Here is a 21104-nt window from a genome sequence, read left to right on the forward strand (position 1 = left end):
TAATGCTCAAATCATTCAAACTAGGCTTCAACAGTACATAAACTGAAAACTTCCAGATGCACAAGCTGACTGTAGAAAATGCAGAGGAACTGGAGATCAAATTTCCAACATCTGTTGGCTCATAGAAAAAGCAAGAGAATTCCAGAAAGAAATCTATTTCTGCTTAATTGAGTGTGCTAAAGCTTTTGACTGTGTGGATCACAACAAACTGGAAAATTCTCAAAGAGCTGAGAATACCAGACCACCTTATCTTCCTCTTGAGAAACCTGTATGCAGGTCAAGAGGCAACAGTTAGAACCAGACTTGGAAAAACAGACTGGTTCAAAATTGGAAAAAGAATATGCCAAGGCTTTTTATCACTCTGCTTATTTAACTTATATGCAGAATACATCATTCAAAATGCTGGGCTTGATGAATCACAAGTTGGGATCAAGATTGCTGAGAGAAATATCAATAACCTCTAATATGCAGATGATATCACCTTAATGGCAGAAAGTGAAGAAGAACTGAGGAGCTTCTTGATAAAGGTGAAAAAGGAGAATGAAAAAGAGGACTTAAAACTCAACATAAAAAAAAAAAAAAGGAAACTAACATCATGGCATCTGGTTCCATCACTTCATGACAAATAAATGGGGGAAAATGGAAACAGTGACAGACTTTATTTTCTTGGGCTCAAAAATCACTGTGGACAGTGACTGCAGCCATGAAATTAAAAGACGCTTGCTCCTTGGAAGAAGAGCTATGAGAAACCTAGACAGTGTATTTAAAAAAAAAAAAAAGACACACCACTTTACTGACAAATGTCCACAACTCAAAGCTATGGTTTTTCCAGTGGTTATGTATGGATGTGAGAAGTGGATCATAAGGAAGGCTGAAGCTGAAGAATTGAGGTGATTGAACTCTGATGCTGGAGAAGACTCCTGAGAGTCCCTTGAATAGTAAAGAGCTCAAGTCAACCCTGAATATTCATTGGAAGGACTGATGCTGAAGCTGAAGCTTCAATACTTTGGCCAGCAGATGTGAAGAGCTGACTCTTTGGAAAAGACCCTGATTCTTGGAAAGACTGAAGGCAGTAGGAGAAGGGGCTACAGAGAATGAGATTCTTGGATGGCATCATTGAATCAATAGACATGATTCTGAGCAAACTCTAGGAAGATAGTGAGGACAGGGAATTCTGGTGTCCTTGCAGTCCATGGGTTTGCAAAAATCAGACACGACTCAGAGACTGAACATCAAATCTCCTTATGTTAAGGTCATTTGGTTAGTACCCTTAAATCCCTTTGCCAAAAAAGGGATAGAATTCATAGATTCTGGAAATTTGGTTCGATTCAATTCAGTTCATTTCAGTCGCTCAGTCCTGTCCGACTCTTCACAACCCCAAGGACCACAGCACGCCAGGCCTCCCTGTCCATCACCAACTCTCGTAGCTTACTCAAACTCATCTCCATTGAGTCAGTGATGCCATCCAACCATCTCACCCTCTGTCGTCCCCTTCTCCTCCAACCTTCAATCATTCCCAGCATCAGGGTCTTTTCAAATGAGTCAGCTCTTTGCATCAAGTGGCCAAAATTTTGGAGTTTCAGCTTCAACATCAGTCCTATCAATGAACACTAAGGACTGATCTCCTCTAGGATGAACTGGTCGGATCTCCTTGTGATCCAAGGGACTCTCAAGAGTCTTCTCTTCTCCAACACCACAGTTCAAAAGCATCAGTTCTTCAGCACCCAGCTTTCTTTATAGTCCAACTCTCATATCTATACATGACTACTGGAAAAACCATAGCCTTGATGAGACGGACCTTTGTAGGCAAAGTAATGTCTCTGTCTTTTAATATGCTGTCTGGGAATTAAAACATGAATAGCTTTGGGATGTCTTTAATTCTGCCTCTAACAGGAGAAACCTAGATATCGCATTAAAAAGCAGAGACATTACTTTGCCAACAAGGTCCATATAGTCAAAGCTATGTTTTTTCCAGTAGCAATGCATGGATTTGATAGTTGGATCATAAAGAAGTCTAAGCAGCGAAGAACTGATGCTTTTGAACTGTGGTGTTGTAGAAGACTCTTGAGAGTCCCTTGGACTGCAAGGAGATCAAACCAGTCAATCCTAAAGGTAATAAATCCTGAATATTCATTAGAAAGACTGATGCTGAAGCTGAAGCTCCAACACTTTGGCCACTTGATATGAATAGCCGACTCACTGGAAATGAGTTGGATGCTGGGAAAGATTGAGAGCAGGAGGAGAAGGGGGCCAAAGGGATTAAATGGTTGGATGGCATCACCAACTCAGTGGACATGAGTTTGAGCAAGCTCTGGGAGATGGTGTAGGACAGGGAAGCCTGGTGTCCCAAAGTCCATGGGGTTGCAAAGAGTTGGACACAACTGAGTGACTGAACAACAACAACAGAAGAAAGTGATTGTTTTGCTATCTTCTAAAATGCATATTCAAACTTTATACTAAAACTATTTTAAATATACCATGATTTGAATGAAAATATTTAATAAAAATGAGAACAACTAGAGGGAACAAGACTTATAGAATGGCAGTGTAAATAGTTCAGTAACTCTCTCCACAGCAAAGCAACAATTTAATCAGTGAAATTGTAACTTTAAAAGATCTTTCAATTTGCTCAAAATAGGGACATTTATAAATATGGGAAATATATTAGTGCTTATGTAGGCCAAACTTTAGAGTGGGACAGAAATGGAAATTGACTGCTAAGTAGCTCAGGATTTCCTTATAGAAATGAAAATGTTATAACATTTGACTGTGGTAATGTTTGAATAATCCTGTGAATTTGCTGGAAATATTGAATTACATAAACTGAGAATTACATGGTATAAAATTTATATCATTCTATTTCCTTCCTTACCAGGATACAACTCTTGCATGTTTAATTTTTTGCCACTTATCTCTATATTTGATATTAAATCTTGACAAAATTCATTTCTGGTTCTGATATAGATAGTTTCTTATTTTAAAATATGCTATTTATTTCCAAAAATTTAAATTTGAACCAGTTTGATTTAAAAGAATAGATAAAAGGCAACAATAGTTATATTTTGTATAAATATGAATAAATTCTGACCTAATACAAAGGTGATTATACTTTTTACATTATGTATGAGCAATTTAAATGCAAGTGAACCAGGTTCACAATACCTTGGAATGGAGAGAAAGTGTGAAATAGCTCAATTGTCTGAACCCACACAAATTTTGCTTATTTTTACAAAAATTCCCAAAATGAACCCTACAAAAGTTTTGTGGTCAATGTTTTGTTGTTAGAATAACTACATATGGAATAGATAAGTAAAGCTAATTATTATATAAAAATATTTGTTAATGTTCATTTTAGTACAAGTAAGTATCTTATCTCAATAATTTTCAATTTTTGTTAATCAATATTAAAGCTACCTTTTTTCTTATGATACTCAAACAATTCTTAACTCTTCATATGATGACTTCTGAAGCAAAATTTTCTGTAATCAGAAAAAATAGCATAATTTAAAAACACATGATATGACATATAATACTAAACTAATCTGAGACCTGAAATAAATATAAATAAACAGAGGTTAAAAATTATTAGATATTTTCCAAGCACTATTATTTGGTAGTATTTTTAGAGTATAACTATACTGGTTTCTAAGTCAGCATCATACTTCTCATTTAATTAAATGATAGTGAGTGATAAAAATATGAGAACATTTTTACATTGTTATTTGTAGCTTTTACATTAAATAAAACATACTGAGCAATGACAAATATTAGATTTTTTTCTAATAGCCTACTTGTTCCTAATAAAAGATTTTACAGAAGAAAAAAAATTACTTGAAACACTCTCAGAAGAAACCTACCAAAGAAATTTGAATGAATGTTCAACCTGGAAGATCAAGATTTTGTTGTTGCTGTTGTTGGTTTACTAGAGTTAACTGTTCACATTTATTTAAAATCCTCATGTAAATTATCATATGTGAAACAAATCGCCAGTCCAGGTTTGATGCATGATACAGGGTGCTTGGGGCTGGTGCATTGGGATGACCCAGAGGGATGGATAGGGAGGGAGGTGGGAGGGGGGTTCTGAATGGGGAACACATGTACACCCATGGCAGATTCATGTCAATGTATGGCAAAACCAACACAATATTGTAAAGTAAATAAATAAATAAATAAATAAAAATTAAAAAAAAATCCTCAAGAGCACATAGCAAAAAAGATCAATGACATCTAAAACATCTCACTTGAATATACATACTGATCATTTATATTTTCCAAAAAACCACTGAAAATGTACTCAAAGATGAAAAAGGCATTAGACATCAATAGCAATAATCACATCAGACAAAATATTTTGTATTTTTTTTTTAATAAGTAACTCAGGACTTCCCTGGTGCTCCAGTGATTGAGACTCCAAGCTTCCAATGCAAGGGGTGCAGGTTGCATCCCTGTTCAGATAATTAAGATCCCACAAGCCAGGCAGCATGGCTAAAAGATACACATATATAAAATACATACATATATATATATTTATAAATTAAATAAGTAGCACAGACATGAGTGATAACTGACTTAGGCATGTAGGGGAAGATATAATTTGGTTCACTACAGAGGAAGAAAAAATTGTAAATTCAATCAAATTGTCCCATAAAACCTCTTTAGAAGCTCAACTTTTAGACAGACCAGGCCCCACAGAGGGCAGAGGGAGGATATCCGTTTTCAAATAGAAAGATCAACTGAAACTAGGTATTCTCAACAGTGGGAAAATCAGCTCAGCTGTAGAAAACCGTGATCTGCTGCTTTTTTTGTATCATGCAATCAGACCACCACTATTACCCCTTCCCACACACTCAAGTCACTTCCTAACTTCCCAGTCACAGACCAGAGGCACATTCTTTAGAGAAAGTGAACCAGAGTGGCACAGCAGAACTTTTCCAGCCAAAGTTTAGAAAGAGGCATGCGATTGAAAGGCAGGGGATTCAGAAGAGTAAAAATGTTAGTTGCTCAGTCGTGTCTGCTTCCTCGTGACCCCGTGGAATGTAGCCTGCCAGGTTCCTCTGTCCATGGAATTCTCCAGGCAAAAATATGGTAGTGGGCAGCCATTTCCTTCTCCGGGGGATGTTCCTGACCCACGGATTGTACCCAGGTCTTATGAATTGCAGGCAGATTCTTTACCATCTGAGCCACCTGAGCTATCGGGGAAACCCAAGGGGATTAAGAAAGGCTGCTTATTTAAATGAAGGAAACATAACCTCCTTGCTCTTCAGTGTACTTTCAGAATGCAGCTAAATATATACCAACTTGTACACATAAACATACATACACGCACCCACAGATAACAATGAAAGCAAGGCAGAGAACTCTTCTTTAAAGAAACTGAAAGTTCCATCACCAGTGTCAATATTTGCCAAATTGCCAGCTCTACAACTCTCCTGTGCCTTCCTGGAGTTGCACACATATGTGGGAATATGACTCTCAAAATAAAGTAATAATTCTAGACAGGGAAGATGGTATGCGTATTCTGTATTCTTGGGTGGTTTTTCTTAACCTTTATCAAGTCCACAACTCTTGCCTGTACCATATTTATTACGAGTGTCTCATGCATGGCTTCATGTTGCTTCTCAATTCCCATTGCAAATGCTATATGCTCAGCCAGGGAAGAAAAATCTAATCATTTTCTTTACATATACATGAAAATCAATTTTATTTTGGTGTTATCTTTTGATATAGGCTAAGAATGTGACTTCTTTTTAGTGGACTCTGTACAGGGATACATGTCCTCAACATAACGTCCCTGTGTTTTAGGGTCAGCAGTAAACCATGCAGAATGGCAATGCAAATGTTATCCTATGATTTTTGTTTCAGGACTAAGAAAAAGGAAATTTACTAGATATCAATATTTCCATGAATAACAATTACGAGGATGAAGTCAATGGAAAAATTGCTTTGGCATGGAACACATGATTTTAATTTCATGAAACATTCATTATTTTAATTTCATGAAAATTAAAATACCCTGAACTACAAGGGGACTGGAATCTGTGCAAAGAAAGTAATCACCTATGTGTAGCTAACTGTCTCACTGTTTAAACCATATGCTGTTCTTCTTCTCCTTTCAACACATGGCCCTCTTGCAGCTACTCAGTTAAAAGAGTCCCGAATAGTTACTACAGTAGCTACTTTCCAAAAAGGGTCCCCAAAGAAACAATCACCACTGATGCTGTTGTTGTTGTTCAGTCACCAAGTCATATTTGACTCTTTGCTACCCCATGGACTGCAACCTGCCAGGCGTTCCTGTCCCTCACCATCTCCTGGAGTTTGCCCAAGTTCATGTCCATTGAATTGGTGATGCCATCCAACCATCTTATCCTCTGTCACCCCCTTCTACTGCCTTTAGTCTTTCTCAGCAACAAGGTCTTTTCCAGTGAGTCTCCTCTTCGTATCAGGTGGCCAAAGTATTGGGAGTTTCAGCTTCAGCATCAGTCCTTCCAATGAATATTCAGGGTTGATTTCCTTTAGGATTTACTGGTTTGAACTTCTTGCTGTCCAAGGGACTCTCAAGAGTCTTTTCTAGTACCACATTTCAAAAGCATCAATTCTTTGGTTACCAGCCTTCTTTACGGTCCAGCTCTCACATCTGTATCTGACTACTGGAAAGACTCCAAAATCACTCCAGATGGTGACTGCAGCCATGAAATTAAAAGACACTTACTCCTTGGAAGGAAATTTATGACCAACTTAGACAGCATATTAGAAAGCAGAGACATTACTTTGTCAACAAAGGTCCGTCTAGTCAAGGCTATGGTTTTTCCAGTAGTCATGTATGGATGTGAGCGTTGGACTATAAAGAAAGCTAAGTGCAGGAAAATTGATGCTTTGAAACTGTGGTGTTGGAGAAGACTCTTGAGAGTCCCTTGGACTGCAAGGAGATCCACTCAGTCCATCCTAGAGGAGATCAGTCCTGGGTGTTCATTGCAAGGACTGATGTTGAAGCTGAAACTCCAATACTTTGGCCACCTGATAGGAAGAGCTGACTCATTTGAAAAGACCTTAATGCTGGGAAAGATTGAGGGCAGGAGGATAAGGGGACGACAGAGGATGAGATGGTTGGATGGCATCACCGACTCAGTGGACACGGGTTTGGGTAGACTCCGGCAGTTGGTGATGGACAGGGAGGCCTGCCCTGCTGCGATTCATGGTGTCACAAAGAGTCGGACACAACTGAGTAACTGAACTGAACTGAACTAGAAAGACCATAGTCTTGATTATATGGACCTTTGTCAGAAAAGTGATATCTTTGCTTTTTAATATATTATCTATGTTTGTCAGTCCATAGGATCACAAAAGTTTGTACACGACCAAAGTGACTGAGCACACACACATTTTTTTTTTAATAGCTTTTCTGCCAAGAAGCAATCCTCTTCTAATTTCATGGCTGAAATCTCCATCCACAGTGATTTTAGAGCCCAAGGAGAGGAAATCTGTCACTGCTTGCACCTTTTTGTGACAGCTTTCCTAGTGGCTCATACAGTAAAGAACTGCCTGCATTGTGGGAGACCCGGGTTCAATCCTTGGGTTGAGAAGATCCCCTGGAGAAGGAAATGGCATCCCATTCCAGTATTCTTGCCTGGAGAATTCCATGGAGAGGAGCCTAGTGGGCTACAGTCCATGGGGTCACAAAGTTTCTGACACAGCTGATAGACTAACACTTTCACATTCGATTGCATCATCCTCTTTCATGATGATTGTTGCATGACTCTATGACTTATTTTAATCTCTAGAAAGTGGTGATTAAACACTTTGTCAGTCTTTGTTTTTAAATCTTAAAATCCTAGACCCTTTTGTTTTTGTGCTGTTGGAATCTCTGAGTTATCATGCAAATAGTTTAGCTGTCATACATGGAGGGGTGACATGAAGAGACTATGATGCTACATAGAAAGGGAGAGAGGACCAGCTGCCTACTGTTCAAATGGCCCAAAGGAGCCTCCAGATGACTCCAGCTTTAGCTGCCACCTGACTGAATCAATAAGAGACTCACTCAGTGAACCCTTCCAAGTTCAGTCAACCATTGCACTTTGAGACAGTTTCAATACATAACTGCCATAAATTCAAAACTCATATTTGCCCTCTTAGGATCTTAATATCTTCCCAATTACTTTATAACAAATATACCCTTATAATTTAAACAATCTTTTTCATAATTTTATCAAATTATCAAAAATTTTTGCATTAATACAGTTATGCTACACTCACTAATGTATAAGTGGGAATCTTGGTTAACCACTCAATTTCCTTCTCTCTGTAATAGTGTTAACAGTGCAAGCATGTCTAATTTAGACATTATGTGGATTGAAAAGTAGAAAGGGAGGAAAGGGGGAGCATTTGATTTTGACATGGCTATCTTTACTTTTCCCCATGCCTCTTCTTGCAATTATAGGCAGAAAAAAAAAAATATTTGATTTATGTGCAGGATAAGCCCAGATTAAACCAGACTCAACAGTTCCAACTTGATTCCCATCATCTCATAGCGACAAACTTCCTAGTGTAATGTTTTCTTGTTAGAGTCAATTCTCGACTTCCATCCAAACTAGCAAATATTTACTGTGAATTTATACATGTTTTTCCAGATTTGTATTTAAAAGGAAATTCAAATGTGAGTATTGCATCATATATACCCACAAAAAATTTCAATACTTAGCCTAATATTTCCTAAACCCGTGAGGCATCATCACATGACTTTCCCATAGATTCTCAACATTCCGGATTGCCAGAGTAGATGTAGAATCTTAAATGAGGGTGGGAAAATTTGCTTGATGATGGCTTTACATGTCTTTATAACTCCTGGTGGCTCAGACAGTAAAGAATCCACCTGCAATGTGGGAGACCTGGGTTCAATTCCTGGGTTGGGAAGATCCCCTGAAGGAAGGCATGGCAACCCACACCTGTATTCTTGCCTAGAGAATCCCCATAGACAGAGAAGCCTGGTGAGCTACAGTCCATGGGCTTGCAAAGAGTCGGACATGACTGAATGACTAAGAACACACACAACTACTCTGGGACTTCCAGATGGCTCAGTGGTAAAGAATATGTCTGTCAATGCAGGAGATACAGGAGAAGTGAGTTTGACCCCTGGATCAGGAAGATTCCCTGGAGGAGGAAATGGCAACAATCTTCGGTATTCTTCCCTGGAGAATCCTATGGATAGAGAATCCTGGGGCCACAGTCCATGAGGTCACTAAGACTCTGACATGACTGAGTGACTGAGCATGAATGCATAACTACTTCTGCACAGTAGTTAATTTTTTCCAAGTACTACTACCATAGATAACATGAAAGGAGCACAGTTACTGACGTTAACTCTTAATCAAGACTAATGAAAATGGATGAAGACTATACTGAAGCACACGCTCTTTTACACAAAATCACTTTAAATATTGATATGAGGGTTCAAAAAAAGTTGGGTAAGGACTTCTTTTGTAGTCCAGTGATTATGACTTTACCTTTTAATGCAGGGGATGCAGGTTCAATCTCTGTTTGGGGAACTAAGATCCCACATTCCTCAAGGCCAAAAAAAAAAAAAAAAAGAACATAAAAACAGCAAGAACAATACTGTAACAAATTCAATAAAGACTTTAAAAAAAGTATGGGGAAGAACCATAAGGCAGCACAAGTATACATTAAAATCTTTCAAGAAATTCAGATGTGAGTATGAAAAGTTGGATATAATTATAATTGTATAACTGTAGCTTTCATATAGTATAGATGTTTTCTTGGCATTCAGCCTGGGGATGGATGGTCAATGGGATGTGAGTCATTCCTCAATGATATATTATTTGGCCAAATACATAAAAGTAATTGCTGAAACCTAAGACACTCCGAGTTCCATTATTTTTCCCCACGAGAATTTTGGCAGACTCTCCAACTTATTCTGCAGTGGTCAGCACAGTTAATGACTGAAATCACCACTGGAGTCACCTTGAGTTCACAATGCCACTCTTCCCTATGTGGCCACTTTCTTTCCTGGGTCTTCACTGAAACCCCGGCCATTGTTGTGCCACCCTAACTTTTTATTTACTTGGTGGAGTTTCTCTGTACTCTGTTGTGGGAGAGTCTCTTCTCCTTTCCCCACTCTCCCCACAAGAAGAGCAGACCCCACCAGCTCTCGCTTTCCCTCTTGAAGAAGAAAATGACTTAGAAAGGCTGTTCTTGCCTGGGGAGAAATAGTTACTTTTTGCTTCTTTTCCCCTTTCCAATTTTTGTGTCTGACTCTTTGAAACCCCATGGACTGTAGCCTGCCAGGCTCCTCTGTCCATGGAATTTTTCTGGCAAGAATACTGCAGTGGGTTGCCATTTCCTACTCCAGGAGATCTTCCTGACCCAGGAATTGAACCTGCATCTCTTGAGTCTTCTGCATTGGCAGGTGATTCTTTACCACTGTGCCACCTGGGAACCTTAAAGGGACTAAAATATTTCCCTTTTGAATGATGGAACAAGTCCTCTCTCTGTCTCTCTATATCCATTTCTCTTTCTATCTCCAACTCTACCAAGGGATTTCTCCATCTGTCCAACTCCATTTTCCTCTTGCTCTCTCTTTCTCATCTGTTTCACATATTCATACACATGAATATTTCTTGCATTCTCATGCACTCTGTGGCAAACATCAGGTGAGGTACATTCACATATATTAGTCTCAGTTAATCCACACAATCTTGTTGAACTGTGTGAAGGATCATACTACTGAGAATCTTTAATATCAGAAATAGAGCAATCAAACATTTCATGGTATGCAGTCTGGCTCATGCTAGGTAGTATTTGTTGTTGTTCAGTCACTCCTTCATGTCCAACTCTTTGGACCCCATGGACTGCACAAGCCAGGCTTCCCTGTCTTTCACCATCTCCTGGAGCTTGCACCCAACCATCTTGTCCTGTTTTTCCTTCTCCTCCTAGGGAGTATACTATCTAGTAAGAAAGAAAAATATATAGTTTTTTTAAAACTTTAAGAGTGTGAGTGGATCAAACCAGTGTTCTTTGGTAGTTTAGAGAAGGAGAAATCCATCTGAGCAAAGCTGTACTGTAGCCATCAAGACAGCTTGAGTTAAGTCTTGAAGAATTGGTAAGATGTGATAGAAAGAAGAGGGATACTGAAATGAAGTGAAATGTGGCATGAATTGCATTTGGGATGAAGCACCCACAAAGAGTTAGGGTAGCATAATGCAGTGGGAATAAGCTCTAGTCTTAAAAGGAAAATGTTGATGTTGTTGTGTCAGTAGAAGGACTAATATAACTCATTTATCAATCTGACCCTTCCTCACCTGTTATATGAAGTATAAACAATTTCATAAATATTAATTCTCTAACACTTCTTGGGGAACATTATGATCATAGTTATACTCATTATTTTAAAATATCAGAAAATACCAGCTTTATTGAATTGTTTTTTATCTTGTTTTGTGTTCTACCTAGTCTGATGAGGACAGAGAATAGCTGAACTGTTGGGAATATTGTGTGAAGTGTTTGTCATAAGGAGACAGCTTGTGGATCTCTTCACCCACTTGCCCCCAGCAAACTCATATTCTATATGGCCTTGCATATAGTCTCTGAGCTTCCCAGGTGGCTCAGTGGGTAAAGAATTTGCCTGCAATACAGGAGATACAGGCAGATGCAAGTTCGATCCTGGGTCTGGAAGATCCCCTAGAGGAGGGCATGGCAACCCACTCCAGTATTCTTGCCTGAAGAATCTCATGGACAGAGGAGCCTGGTGGGCTGTAGCCTATATGGTCGCAAAGAGTTGGACATGACTAAAGTGAATGAGCACACACACATGCATCCAGATGACAGACAGATGGATAAATTCATTCTGTGTGCTGACCAGGGTAGATATCCACAGAAAAGAAACTGGAAAGCAGACCTTCAGTTTTGCTTTATGTATTCTATTATCTCTTCATCTGCTATCTCTAAGAAACCAAATTTTAGAAAAAAATTTGCTACCCATCTCACAAAAGCACACAATATGCTACATTCATAAAAGTGTTGTTTTTCTAAATATAAATTATAAATGTAATAAAAGGAATTAGAAAATAAAGGTAGAAATAGGTGAAAATAAATGAGGAAATGTCATCCCTTTAAAATTGTGTAATCCTATTATAATATCAAGTGAAAAATTAAAATTTTCTTTTTTTCCTCAAGCTGCTTTTTAAGTATTGAGAAGATAAACTTGGCTATGAAGATAAAAATCTCATCTGTAGGTGAACTAAATCTGGCAATTATTTTTTATTTCCTACTAAATCTTGACTTTTAGACTATCTTTGGCCAACTAGTATAACACAGATAAACTGCTGACTTTATTGTTCTGAGCAATAGAAGATCCCTGGCTTCATCAGAGCCCTAACTCTTAAGAAATACTTCTTTATGGTAATATTTTCAAAACACTTAGGTTAATAAAGACAATTTTTTGAGCCATAGCTAATAGTATTTGAAAATAGGTTGAGAGCAGAGGACTGATCAGGTTCTGTTTTTTTGTTTTCTGATATTTTTCATAATATTCAGTGGTTAATTTAAATCTCTATCATATAGTTCCGCTATAGTGATCATTCGGTACCTTAGTATCTTAAATAGCTGCGAGGTAATTGCATAAGGCATATTGTTTCAAAATTACTTTGGAATAAATACATATCTTAAGGTAGAATGTATTAATATGGGGTCCAAGTATACAGACCTGAATCCAAGATCATGAAAAGTTTTTAGGTACTATCCTAATTTCTGCCATATATCAACCTTCTCTGCTGATGAAGCAGTTAGTAGGATTATGGTTCAGGTTTGATCATGGGTGTTAATAAATAGAAAGTACTATATGGGAAAGGCAGATTACTACAGACATAGCTGACTAGTTAGCTGCTAAAGTGTTATGGGCTTTTCCTGCATTGTCTGAACAGAGTATTTATGGATCCACCATTAAACTATACCGGGTGTCACCAATAGGTGATCAACTTAAGAAAACGTAGCTAGTATCTCAGAAATGTCATTATAAAACATTGCTCTTTCTGTTGCTTTCTGTCTAAAAGTTACACAATTGTTTGTCCTATCATAATTTTATTTTCTCTTTAGCATGGTTTACCAATGGCTAACTTATTATCCAGGCTTCTCACCAGCTATTTGATTTTTTGTTACCTATACCTTTCAATGGGCTTCCCATGTGGTTCAGTGGTAAAGAATCTACCTGCCAATGCTGGAGACCCATGTTGAATCCCTGGGTTGGAAGATCCTCTCGAGAAGGAAATGGCAACCCACTTCAGTATCCTTGCCTGGGAAATACCATGGACATAGGAACCTGGGGGGCTACAGTCCATGGGGTTGAAAAGAGTTGGACATTGCTGAGTGACTAAAACAACAACTTACTTTCTAATACATTCTATGAGTCAGGTTTATTAAAAGCTATGATTTATTTACCTAATATTTCCTATAAATTTCATCTCCTAGTAAACTTTGCTCTCTTTAAACAAGATTGAATAGTTTAAAAAAAAAGTCTTGCATTATAATTACTCCAAAAATAATAATAAATGATAATAATAACTAATTTTAGTAGAAAATTATCTCACAATGTTGGCAAATAGTACATTTTGTAAAGGATTCAGGTCCATGTGTAAATAAACTAATTTTTGTTTTGCTCAATTTTACTCTGATATATTACATTTTTGAACAAGGATCACTAAAATAAATCATGGTAATTTATCTCTGGGCTTCCCAGGTGGCTCAGTGGTAAAGAATCCAACTGCCAATGCAGGAGACTCAGGTTCAATCCTTGGGTGGGGAAGATTCTGTTGAGAAGGAAATGGCAAACCACTCCAGTGTTCTTGTCTGGGAAATCCCATGGACAGAGGAATTTCACAGGCTACAGTCCATGGGGTCACAAAAGAGTTGGACACAACTTAGAGACTAAAACAACAGCAACAATTTGTCTCTGGGTTTCTTCACCAAACACTTATTCTCTGCAATATGCATTAATTATGAAAGCTTCTGGGAGCAAGGAAATCCATAAAATTAATGCAGCATAGCATAAGAAAGAATCTTATAATTAACTTCTTCATGCTCTCTGAATAAATATACATACATTCCAAGACAGCCTTGTCCTCAAGGTTTTCTTCACTTCTACTAAATTTTAGGCAAACTTCTTTCTGACTGTAGGTCTCAACTTCCCTCTTCTGAGAGTATTTACTCTACAAAACTTGTAAATTATTCCTTTGCCTCTTTACAATGTAAATCTTCTTAGAAGCCTGAGGCCAGTTTTACCACTAAAGGAAGACTTTGTCAAGGGCCATCTTGCCAGTACATGAACCATGAAATTCCAGATGTTCCAGCTGGATTTAGAAAAGGCAGAGGAACCAGAGAGATCTAATTGTCAACATCCATTGGACCATTGAAAAAGCGAGAGAGTTCCAGATAAACATCTACTTATGCTTTATTGACTATGCCAAAGCCTTGATGGTGTGGATCACAGCAAACTGTTGAAAATTCTTCAAGAGATGGGAATATGAGACCAACTTATCTGCCTCCTGAGAAATCTGTATGCATGTCAAGAAGCAACAGTTAGAACTGGACATGGAGCAACAGACTGGTTCCAGACTGGAAAAGGAGTATGTCAAGTCTGTATATTGTCACTGTGCTTATTTAACTTTTATGCAGAGTACATCATGTGAAATGCTGGGCTGGATGAAACACAAGCTGGAATCAAAATTGCCGGGAGAAATATCAATAACTTCAGATATGCAGATGACACCACCCTTATGACAGAAAAGTGAAGAGGAACTAAAAAGCCTCTTAATGAAAGTGAAACAAGAGAGTGAAAAAACTGGCTTAAGTTCCACATTCAAAATCTAAGATCATGGCATCTGGTCCCATCACTTCATGGCAAATAGATGGAGAAACAATGGAAACAGTGGCAGACTTTATTTTGGGGGGCTCCTGAATTATTGAAGATGGTGACTGCAGCCATGAAAGCAAAAGATGCTTGCTCCTTGGAAGAAAACTTATGACCAACCTAGATAGCACATTAAATAACAGACACATCACTTTACCCACAAAGGTCTGTCTAGTCAAAGCTGTGGTTTATCCAGTAGTCATGTATGTATGTGAGAGTTGGACTATAAAGAAAGCTGAGCACTGAAGAACTGATGCTTTTGAACTGTGTAGTTGGAGAAGACATTTGAGAGTCCCTCAGACTGCAAGGAGATCAAACCAGTCCGTCCTAAAGAAAATCAGTCCCGAATATTCACTGGAAGGACTGATGCTGAAGCTGAAGCTCCAATACTTTGGCCACCTCATGCGAAGAAGCGACTCATTGGAAAAGACCCTGATGTTGGGCAAGATTGAAGGCAGGAGTAGAAGGGGATGACAGAGGATGAAATGGTTGGATGGCATCACCAACTCGATGGATATGAGTTTGGGCAAGCTCTGGGAGTAAGTGATGGACAGGGAAGCCTGGCATGCTGCAGTCCATGGGGTCGCAAAGAGTCTGACAGGACTGAGTGACTGAACTGAACTAGGAGCTATCCCTCTGAAATGGAATCATCAAAGTTGATAGTGCATATAATGCTAAGTTTCTCTGTGGGTTCAGGGGTGGGAACTAGGCTCAAGCAGAATGAGCATTCTTCTCTAATTTGTAAAGCTGCTTCTTGTTCTGAGAGAGTTTGTTTTTCCTCTCGGAAATTCTCATTAATGCACACAGAAAGGCTTAAGATTTTCTCATTCCACCCCATTCCAGATATTCAAAACTCTCCATAACAGTGATGGATATAGAGACTGTCATAGTGAATGACGTAAATCAGACAGAGAGGACAAATATCGTATGATATCGCTTATATGTGGGATCTTAAAAAAATGGTATAAATGAATGCATGTACAAAACATAACTATAGTCACATATAAAGAAAACAGTCTTATGGTTACCAAGGAGGAAGAGAGAAAGAGATAAATTGGGAGACTGACATATATACAATTGTTGTTGTTCAGTTGCTCTGTCGTGTCTGACTCTGCAACCCCATGGACTGTAGCAAGCCAGACTTCCCTGTCCTTCACCAACTCCCAGAGCTTGCTCAAACTCATGTCCATTGAGTCAGTGATGCCCTCTAACCATCTCATCCTCTGTTGTTCCCTTCTTCTCCTGCCTTCAATTTTGTCCAACATCAGGGCCTTTTCTAATGATCAGCTCTTTGCATCAGGTGGCAAATGTATTGGAGCTTCAGCTTTGGCATCAGTTCTTCTAGTGAATATTCAGGACTGATTTCCTTTAGGATTGACTGGTTTGATCTCCTTGCAGTCCAAGGGACTCTCAATAGTCTTCTCCCAACACCACAGTTCAAAAGTATCAATTCTTTGGCACTCAGCCTTCTTTATGGTTGAACTCTCACATCCATACATGACTCCTAGAAAAACATAGCTTTGACTATACAGACCTTTGTTAGGAAATAATGTCTCTGTTTTTAATATGCTGTCCAGATTCCTCATTGCTTTTCTTGCAAGGAGCAAGTATCTTTTATTTTTGTGGCTGCAGTCACCATCTGCAGGGATTTTGGAGCCCAAGAAAATAAAGTCTGCCACCGTTTCCATTGTTTCCCCATGTATTTGCCATGACTAGATGGGACTAGATGTGATGATCATTTTTTGAATGATGAGTTTTAAGTCAGCTTTTTCACTCTCGTCTTTCATCTTCATAAGAGCTTCTTTCATTCCTCTTCACTTTCTATCATAAGGATGGTGTTATCTGCATATCTGAGGTTATTGATATTTCTCCAGGCAACCTTGATTCCAACTTGTGGTTCATCCAGCCTGGCATTTCGTATAATGTACATTGCATATAATTTAAATAAGCAGGCTTACAATATACAAACTTTATGTAGTCCTTTCTTAGTTTGGAACCAGTCCATTGTTCCATTCCCAGTTCTAACTGTTACTTTTTGATACACAGTACTATATATAAAATGGATAACTAATAAGGACCTACTGAATAGCTTTTTATTTTCTTGGGCTCTAAAATCACTGCAGATGGTGACTGCAGTCATGAAGTTAAAATACTCTTGCTCCTTGGAAGAAAAGCTATGACAAATATGGAAAGTTTATTAAAAAGCAGAGACATTACTTTGCTGACAAAGGTCCATAGTCAAAGCTATGGGTTTTCCAATTGTGAGAATTGGATAATAAAGAAACCTCAGTGCCAAAGAACTGATGCTTTTGGACTGAGGTGTTGGACAAAACTCTTGAGAGTCCCTTGGACTGTAAGGAGATCAAGCCAGTCACTCCTAAAGGAAATCAGTCCTGAATATTCATTTGAAGGACTGATGCTGAAGCTGAAACTCCAATAATTTGGCCACCTGATGTGAAGAACTGACTCATTGGAAAAGACCCTGAAGCTGAGAAATATTGAAGGCAGGAGGAGAAGGAGACAACGGAGGATGAGATGGTTGGATGTCATCACCGAGTCGCTGGACTTGAGTTTGAGCAAGCTGTGGGAGTTGGTTATGGACATGGAAGCCTGTCATGTTGCAGTCCATGGAGTTGCACAGAGTTGGACAGGACTAAGTGACTGAACTTAACTGAATAACACAGGGAACTCTACTCAATACTCTGTAATGACCTACATGGGATAATAATGAAAAAGAGTTGTTATATGTATATGTATATGTATAACTGATTCACTTTGCTGTACAGAAGAATCTAACACAACATCGTAAATCAACTCTTAGGAGAACCACTGACTGAAGCTGCCCACCCAGCCCAGGCACCACAGTAACAATTTGCATGAGTTATCTTACAACAGGAGAATAGGAGGTCCCAGTAAGGAACCTGGAACTGACAAGCCACCACCAATGAAAATAATTTGGGAAAGGGCAAAATGAGACAGAAGATGCCCATTCATAGGTCCTACCAACCTCCCAGAATTCTTCTGACTGGAATCCATCTTGGCTGAACAATGAGCGAGCCGCCAGTAAGGACTTTGATTAAGAATGATTGGTCAGAGACAACCTGGAAAGTAACAGATAACTTGGTAGATAGATAGAAAATAATATTAGATATAGAAAGTGAAAAAAATACATTATGCCAGGAGTACAACATTCCCAAGTTCATGTCAAAAACTAGGATTACAAGCATTAATTCCATCTAACTGCTCTTTGACCAGAAATTGATGGAGTGACTCAAGGTTTGCCTCTCCTTCACCGACTGCACATCTTCAGGCAAAATCTAGTGGATGTTTTGAGAAGCAGTCCTAAGATCAGTTGATCTACTGGCACCCACTACAGAGGCAGAATTGCACAACCCATTCACCACAGAGAAGCTCACCACTGCTAGCTTACGTCCTCAGAATGGTGCCCAGGATGAAGGAGATCTTGAATGATGAAGCCCTGAGCACTGCTGAGCCTAGCATAAATTCAGCAATACTATTTATACTACCACAAGACATTCTGAAATGTGCATCCCAGGCTTTTCTCCAACAAATTCAGGCTAATGGGGCTAAGAAACAGTCAGCGCAGGTGAGTAGACACTCAGCCAGGGTAGAAGAAATGGTTATAGCTGCTCAAGTATCTGTGGAAACTGAACAACTGCCATGAAGTATTTTCACGTTGAAAGAGAAGCCAGTGTTCATCAGGGAAGTAGACTGGTCCATTGCAATCTGATATTTCACCTCCTTGAGTCCTGCACGAGAGAATGAGCAAGTGCAGCTTGTTTTCAGACTGAGTTGCTCCCAGATTGCCTCAGTCTCTGTCTTCCATTTACATCTCCATCAAGCTGGACAAGTCTGCCAATTTCACGGACATCACTATGCTGCTAGATTTCTTTGCTCATTGACCATTGTCACATGAGTGAACATCTGGACTGGAGACTCACCAACCTGGATCCCAATCTATGCCTCTATTTTAGTCCTTTTTGTCAATGTAATTTACTTTGATCTTCCCTTGGTCAGAGTCCCCATGAAACTTAAAGATTAGAATTGGGCCCTGGGTTATAAATCCCAGAAGACGTTCCTCCAGTTATGGTGAAGTGTATGTCTCATAGAGTTCCTGTACAAATGTTGATATTAAACTTGTTACTCAGTTCAGTTCAGTTGCTCAGTAATGTCTGACTCTTTATGACCTCATGGACTGCAGCACGCCAGGCTTTCCTGCCCAACACCACCTCCCAGAGCTGACTCAAACTCATGTCCATTGAGTCAGTGATGCCATCCAACCATCTTGTCCTCTGTTGTCCCCTTCTCCTCCTGCCTTCAATCTTTCCCAGCATCCGGGTCTTTTCCAATGAGTCGCCTCTTCGCATGAGGTGGCCAAAGTATTGGAGCTTCAGCTTCAGCATCAGTCCTGCCAATGAATATTCAGGACTGATTTCCTTTAGGATGGACTGGTTTGGTCTCCTTGCTGTCCAAGGGTTAGTCTTCTCCAACACCGCAGTTCAAAAGCATCAATTCTTTGGTGCTCAGCTTTCTTTATGATCCAACTCTCACATCCATACATGACTACTGGAAAAACTATAACTTTGACTAGATGGACTTTTGTTGGCAACTTATCCTTATTGGTGTTCAATACGATGAAAGACGGCAGGGTGAAAATGTAAGATTTAATCTTATTTAATCCTTTGTCTTTTCATTAGAAAAGACACTGTTGCTGGAAAAGTTTGAAGGCAAAAGGAGATGAGGGCAGCAGAGGATGAGACAGTTAGATAGCACCACCAACTCAATGGACATGAATTTGAGCAAACTCTGGGAGATAGTTGAAACTCCAATACTCTGGCCACCTGATGCGAAGAACTGACTCATTGGAAAATACACTGTTGCTGGGAAAGATTGAAGGCAGGAAAAGAAGGGGATGACAGAGGATGAGATCATTGGATGGCATCACCGACTCAATGGACGTGGGTTTGAGCAAGCTCTGGGAGTTGGTGATGGACAGGGAAGCCTGGTGTTCTGCAGTCCATGGGGTTGTAGAGTCGGACACAACTGAGAGACTGAACTGAATTAAACTGGGAAATAGTGAAGGACCGGTGTGACAATGGGGTCACATAGAGTTGGACATAACTTTGTGACTGAACAACCACAAATTTTAGTTTGAAATTTTTACTTCTCTTATTACTTAATTGAAATTTGTTATGATCATCTTAGTCCAAATTATGTAAATTAATTATTACTCAAACTCCAAGAGTCAAATACTTCAGGAAGAGATTAAATTTTTTTAAATGTGTGTTTGTTTGTTTTTTTCCTCTTTTCTCTATCCTTGTATCCAAGCTGTGTATTGGCCACTATAACGTAACCTCAATTCATCACCTTGTATTTCCTATTAGTATAAAGGGATAAGTCAACAATTAATATCTAATATGAAAATAGTATTTAATTTGCCCAAAATATATTCTATCATAGTGACTTTCTAAAACACAGCAAAGACTTGTTATTTCACATGAATGTAAAAATGTTATACTATGACCCCCTCATGTTCAGCATCATAAGTCAGTACATTTATCCACAGCCCTATGAGTGCTTATAATTAAGCTATACAAAACAAGAGACTTTATCAAGAAGGAGCACCGAGGTGAAGAGTAGGAGGGTAAGGGATCCCAGGAAGACTGTTCTGTCATATGTCTCACAGTCTTGGATTTTATAGTGATGGGATTATTTTTCCAGGTTTTCTGGATGCTGGGCAGGCTGCCTGCACTTATCAAAGTTTCAGAAAATAAAATATGCCATTGGAACTCCTTTTCACTAGTATATCTGAATTAATGGTTGCATCACTGAGATGAACCATTCAGTTATTTATAGTTTGTGTGTCTAGTTTACCCCTCAGGAATTTTCAATGTAACCCTGTATATCTATCTTATGAATTATATAGATAAAAACATTGGCAAGAAGTGGAGAATATCCTTGGCATCTTCCACAGTAATGTAAGCACAAGACCTTTGTCAAAGGAGAGTTAGGAGAAGCCTGCCAACAAAAAAATAACTCTGACATTTCCTCAAAATGCTGAAATCCTGCCTAGAATAAAGCAATTAATCATCCAGCTCTGCATTAAGCATCTATGTAATTGCATTCACCATTGCACTGAATACAGTAAGCAAAACTGGGAAAAAAATGAAGT

Source organism: Giraffa tippelskirchi, chromosome 1 (assembly GCF_054371585.1).
Source record: "Giraffa tippelskirchi isolate mGirTip1 chromosome 1, T2T-mGirTip1v1.2.pri, whole genome shotgun sequence".
Lineage (NCBI taxonomy): Eukaryota > Metazoa > Chordata > Mammalia > Artiodactyla > Giraffidae > Giraffa > Giraffa tippelskirchi.